The 6,341-nt window shown below is 29.8% G+C and overlaps 1 long non-coding RNA gene across 2 annotated transcripts; it reads right to left on the bottom strand.

Annotated features, from left to right (window-relative positions):
* Positions 1–2,037: 2,037 nt before the first annotated feature.
* On the bottom strand, positions 2,038–5,238 carry LOC133802494 (uncharacterized). Of its 2 annotated transcripts, none has more exons than XR_009877364.1 (3): positions 5,102–5,238; positions 4,834–4,932; positions 2,038–3,322 (listed from the first exon to the last, which is right to left on the bottom strand). It is a non-coding gene; the product is annotated as an uncharacterized LOC133802494 (long non-coding RNA). The 2 variants fall into 2 exon arrangements; XR_009877363.1 differs by having other exon boundaries at positions 5,097–5,225.
* Between the last annotated feature and the right edge of the window lie 1,103 nt (positions 5,239–6,341).

The raw sequence follows: 6,341 nt of genomic DNA, 5'->3' as shown, positions 1-6,341 counted from the left end.
GCAGGATGTCGGTATATACCAGTACGATGACAAATTGGGGTTGGTTGTACCGAGGACATTTGTCACTTTCTACCGAGGACATTGTCCTCGGTAAAACCTATACCGAGAACATTTTTAATGTCGTCGGTAGAAGTTTTGTTTTACCGATACGGATGTACCGATAACTTTCTACGACGACATTGTCTCGGTAGAGGTTATACCGAGGACTTTTGGGCTTATACCGAGGACATTTGTTCTCGGTATAGGCCTTGTTTTTTGTAGTGTTTGTGACTATAAATTACCAATAGTTTTAAAGAATTATCATATTACCCACAAATTTTTTTGTTAAAATTTATATTTTTATTAATTATTTGTTATTCTTTGATTTGATGAATAATATATTGTATTAGAAAAACAAACTTTTGTATCCTTTTCTTACATAATTTTTGTTTACTAGTATCATACTCATAATTAATTTTTTGTAACCATGGATAACTAATAACTTTAAGAAAAATATCCTAAAAAGTCCCCCAAATACTTAAGGTCACCAAAATTAACATACTATCACACAATTGCTTCACAAAATTAAATCCAATTAGTTAGAAAATCACCAATGATATTTCTCAACCACAACAATAATAATAAATATAGGGAACGACTACAGTTCATCTACTTTTTTGACAATATCAGTGCAACTAGTTTGAGTTTTCTACACCTTAGTAATTTTTTTTATATGACAGTCTACATTGTAATAATTTAAAACATCTTGCAAATTTTCAAGAAATTCAAAATAATTTACAGTGTCGAAAACAAGATTCAAACAATTGACTTTTACACACGTATACAAAAAAAATAAATACGCGTGCAAGAAGCTGTTTGAACCATGTTTTCAGTACAATAATTTATTTGGAATTTCTTAAAAATTTGTAGGAGGTTCTAGATAGCTATCATGAATACCATCATATAGAAAAATTTGTGATTATATTTATCCGGGTGCCAAAAATAAAAAAAAATGCACCGGTCGCTTCCTATATATACAATATATTGACTGAAAAAAAAGAGCAACCGACCATACATATTGTGTTTTGGTATAGACATGTTTTAGGCACTAACTGTTTTGGATTTGAAGATTGGGCTTGGTTTTAGAAAACTGGACTAATTTGATGGTTGTGTTTCAAAGTATTTTGTATGTTGGATTTATTTTTGTAAATATCCTTTTTTTTTACCAAGTCATTAGTTTGTAAGCAGTACAACCTAAGACAACAAACCATTCATTACAAATTCCAAGACCTACCTTTCTTAAATGAGTTTTAGTCAAATTATTTTATTTGTAATAATTCATGTTCACATATCCATACACCTGAATTGCCAATATATTCTCAAATTTTTGTTTATTGAACACTCAACTAAAAATGTACATCTTTCACAAACATTTGCTTACTCAGATGAACAGATTGCAAACGTTTAATAGGTAATGGAATTTTCCTTGAAGAGAAAAAGTACCTATTTGATCCATCATTATGGTTCTCAGACCAAGAGTTCTTTAATCCTTTGACGATGATAAACATAAATATTTAGTAACACCAAATATTTGAAGTATTAAGGTCCGTAAAAGAAAAAGGAAAAAAAAGTCTTTTACTATTGTTATCATTGTCAATACCAGAAGAAACAGAAAAATTAGTGATTCAACATCAAGGATTAAAGTAGTATTAACAAAATTCAGTGCCTATTTCTAATCGTTAGCATTTTTTTGTGCTGTTTAAATGTTTTTGACCAAATTTAAAACATAAATCATGCGATAAAACAAAAAAATAATGAAAGAGTTATGCTAGATACACATTTTTTTTTACTTATAAAGTGTATACACAATGTAGTGGCAGTCTTTTCAACCATATAATTTATTTAGAGTAGTGAGACCATATCAATTCTAACGAGTGGTTAACAATATTGATATATCAATGTATTTTGTGTGTAAAAATTGTGTCATAATTAAATTATATAAACCTTTTAAACATTCTATCATTTTGAAAAAGAAAAAAAAAAGGCTTTCTACACACTTTTTCCTCCAATTTGGAAGATAACATCATTTAATGTCTTTCCCAAGGTCAAAAACACAAACCAACAAAATTGTGTAGCTTTCTATCAATTTGAAAAAATAAAAAATGTTTTATACACACTCCTCCCTCAAATTTGAAAGATTATATTTTGTTAGGACCATTTAGTTTTTTTTTTCTAACTCTCATTACCAAATAAATAATTGTTTCAATTTCTCTCTAAACTTTTCTTTCCACTCTCTTTTCCCATCTCGCTAACAGAAGGAGAAAAAAAAATCAGCGTTAGAAACGAGTGGAGCCTCATGTCCTATGTCAAACACTCAAGTTTTCTTTTAAAAATGTTTTTTTTTAAATATATATCTAGTTATATATATATGCTCAGCAATTAATTATTTTGAAAAAAAAAACCTAATTTTAAAGAAGCTTCTATTGACCATTTTATTTAAAATTTATAATATATTCATCGAAGTATGGGAAGCCATGGTCATCTATTAGTAGAAAGTCATCACAATCAGTGACCTTGGTGGACCCATACGTGGTAATCACTAGTTTACTTAATACTTGGGAATACACAGCTTTCTATCAATTATTTTTTTCCTACTTCACACCAAAACAAGCTTGTTTTTAGCTTGATACAACTTAATTTCTCCACTGTTGAATATGACACACATATATATTGTTAAAATCAAAATGCCACTTTTCAAAATGATGATTGTGGTCTCAAACTCGAAGGTACCATCAATATCACTGGTGGTATTCGATGTTTTAGGAGTTATTGTGACAACTCCAATATACAACTAGGTTATCGTCCATAATGTCAAAAAAGTAACTGACCATAAACAAGGGTTCACCCACTTACAACATATGAGAATAATACTTGCAATGTATGTTGTTGTGGTAGTTAGCATCGAAATTTTGGAGCATCTAGTAAAAGATGTTCCAAGAATTCGATGTTGACTATCATAACTGCGTACATTGCAAATCTTATTCCTTGTATGTTGTAGCTGGGTTAACCTTGTTCATGTCCAATTAATTTCTTGGCAGTAGGGATGATTACTCAGTCTTACATTGAAGTTGCCACAATGACACCTAAAGCATTGAAGACTAATAATGAGCCGATCGATAGTACCTTCAAATTTACGACAATGATCATTAATTTGAAAGTCTCATTTTGATTTCAATCACATATGTATCATATTCAATAGTAGAGAACTAAGTTGTACCAAACAAGCTACAACCATAGTAGCGGACAAAGCATTGAAGCCTCATGCACGTTGGTCCCCCATACCCTGCATGCATGCCATATAATATTAAATGCTATAAAAGAAATTTCAACATAAAATACTAGAAATGGTATTGAAGATAAAAAGAAAAGCCATATATATATATATATCATCACATTAAGGCTCATTAATTCAAACTTTGTTTGGAAACAACCCCAATAATATCATTGATATTTATTAAATTAAAATAACATATCTTCGATATTTAGTCATAATATAGCATACGTAACATTTCCCGAATACACATATGCCAAAAATGCTCTAATCCCTATATCTTCTAATATTTGTAATATCTACTCATATATAATGTGATATAATTATATTCTATTTTAAAATTCAATGTGAAAGAGTTTAAAGGAGTTTTATCTGCTGAGTTTAAAGGAGTTTAAATTCAATGTGAAAACTGCTTGTAATTTTCTAGTCTGATCCGTATCAGACTTCCTTGAATTTTTTTTCAAATTTTAATTTAAGTTCAGTTTCTTTTTTAAAAAAACTAACACCTGTTAAGTTTATCAGATTTAGACGCCATTCCTATTATATATCAAATTATAAATCGTCCCATTCTTTCTTTCTCTCTTGTTTGGGTGTCATAATATATAATAAAAACTTCAGAGACTCAAAAGTGGGTTGTGTTATTATTATTATATGAATTCATTGGTTGTCTTTAGATTGTGTCAGGTCGGTGGCTTGGTTTGGTTTGTTTTGTTCTTGTTTAGTTTATTGGTTGGTAACTTTTGGTGTCTTTTAACATACAAAGTTCTAACATCCAAACAAAGATTCTAAACAACTAATCTAAAACAACAGAAGAACAAAAAGAAACTAAGCTGATCTACCAGGTTACCCGAACAGCAGCACAACACAAAACTAACAAGAAACAGAACAATATAGTCTGTACACACACATATAAAGCTAGTTAGATAGCTACCCTGTTAATTTAAAACATCGTACAGTTATGATCTATATATGACTATTAATTCCAAGATTCAATAATGATAGTCTTCTTAAATCAAATCAAGGAATGATATAAATATATATATATATATATATATCAATATCTCAAGGATAGGCAGCAGCTCACAAAAAAAGTATCTTCATATATCAAACATCACATATCAATATATATGTATATAAACGATTATTTATATACACCTAAACCAAAAAATGATTTAACACATTGACGAGGGAGAGATCATATCATGGGGTATTTGAGGAAGGTCACCGTGGACTTGTTTTTTTGTTTTTGTTAGAAAGGAAGAAGAGGAAAAGTAGCAATATGAGTAGGAGGTTGAGGATGAAGCAATGTCATTGATGGGTGAAAGTTACTGCTGGTTGCAGTGGTGAGTGGGTGAGATTGAGGGAAATGAGGCAATGTAGGTTATCTGATAAGAAAAATTGAGATAAGAAAGCCAAAAATAGAGATCAAACAAAAAAAAAACAGAGCATTGAGGTGTGAGATGAAGAAAAAATAGTTACACAAATAGAGTGTGAGACATGGAAAAGAAACAGAAACATTTTACCAGTAGAGCCATATTCCTAATTTCTGGACTCCTCATCTGGTGTAGCCAGGTGAAATAGACAAAGCATTTGAATCGTTTTTTTTACTTCTTATTGTGGCTCTGGTACCATAAATAAATAAATAAATAAAGAGAGAAGAATGAATTAGAGTAATGTCCTCATAGCTCAAATATAATAGTACAAGAGATCACATGTGCTAATGACAGTAGATAACCAAAGCTAACATAATAATATTACAGGAAGTTGGAAGTAAGAAAAATCTGACCTTACCTTTGGCATCGGGAAAAGATAGAACTTGATTCACTGAGCTCATCTATGGTGGCCATGGTTGGCCGTAGATGATGAAGACGAGGGAGAGAGAGAGAGAGGGGGGGTTAGGGTGAAACGGTATCGGGTTTTGATTATTTTATAGTAACTTTTGATATATTTTAAGCTTAAAAAACCCAACTATTTATTACCCTCTTTCAATTTTTCTTTCTTTAATATAGTAATTAATTAAAGTACCCTACCTAACACTCAACTAACACTAACACTTACACTAAAGCATAATGAATGATCAGTTGATATTTAACAGATTGTAACGTGTTAAAATAAAGCATTTTATTAATGGGTTTATACTTTTTTGGACATGTATTTTTTCTTATTATCTGTTTGCACTCTGTGTTTTGAAAAATTACTTTTTGGACCTAATATTTTGTAAAATGGTTAAAATAGAACCCTAAACCCAATTTTAGTCAATGTTTTCTCAACTAAAATTATAAATAATTTATCGAACTAACAATTCAGAACAAAAATAAAATCATTCTGCTTAAAAACTGTGTTATTATATTCAATTTTTTCTTCATCAAAATTGAGTTTATGGTTCTATTTTAACTATTTTACAAAATATAGGGTCCAAAAAGTAATTTGTCAAAACACAGGGTCCAAACAGGTAATGGGAAAAAACACATGGTCCAAAAAAGTATAAACCCTTTATGAATTTCAGAATTAGGTTTAAAATATATACAACACATCCACTTTCTTGACAAAACCAGGACATTTTTTTTTAATTTTCACTACCTAGATAGATATAATCCCAATTTTTTTTATATGACAATGTACATTGTAGCTATCTAGAACATCCTACAAATTTTTAAGAAATTATGAATAAATTATTGTCCGAAAACAGGGTTCAAATAGTTTGTTGCATGCGTACTTATTTTTTTTGTATACACATGTAAAAGTCAACTGTTTGAACATTGTTTTCGACACGGTGAATTATTCGGAATTTCTTGAAAATTTGAAGGGTTTCTTAAATGATTACAATGTACACTATCATATAAAAAAAATTGGAAAAAAAATTATCAAGGTATAGAAAACACAAACTGACTGCACCGGTGTTATAAAAAAAGTGAATGCACTATAGGAGTCGCTGTCTATGCATATAAAATTTTGGAATGATGATAGCAAAGTCTTTTATCCTCGACAAAACATTAAGGGGTATTATATTCACACCAAAAAATTTATAAGT

Source organism: Humulus lupulus, chromosome 9 (genome assembly GCF_963169125.1).
Source record: "Humulus lupulus chromosome 9, drHumLupu1.1, whole genome shotgun sequence".
Taxonomy (NCBI): Eukaryota; Viridiplantae; Streptophyta; class Magnoliopsida; order Rosales; family Cannabaceae; genus Humulus; species Humulus lupulus.
This window is presented reverse-complemented; position numbering and strand designations above follow the sequence as displayed.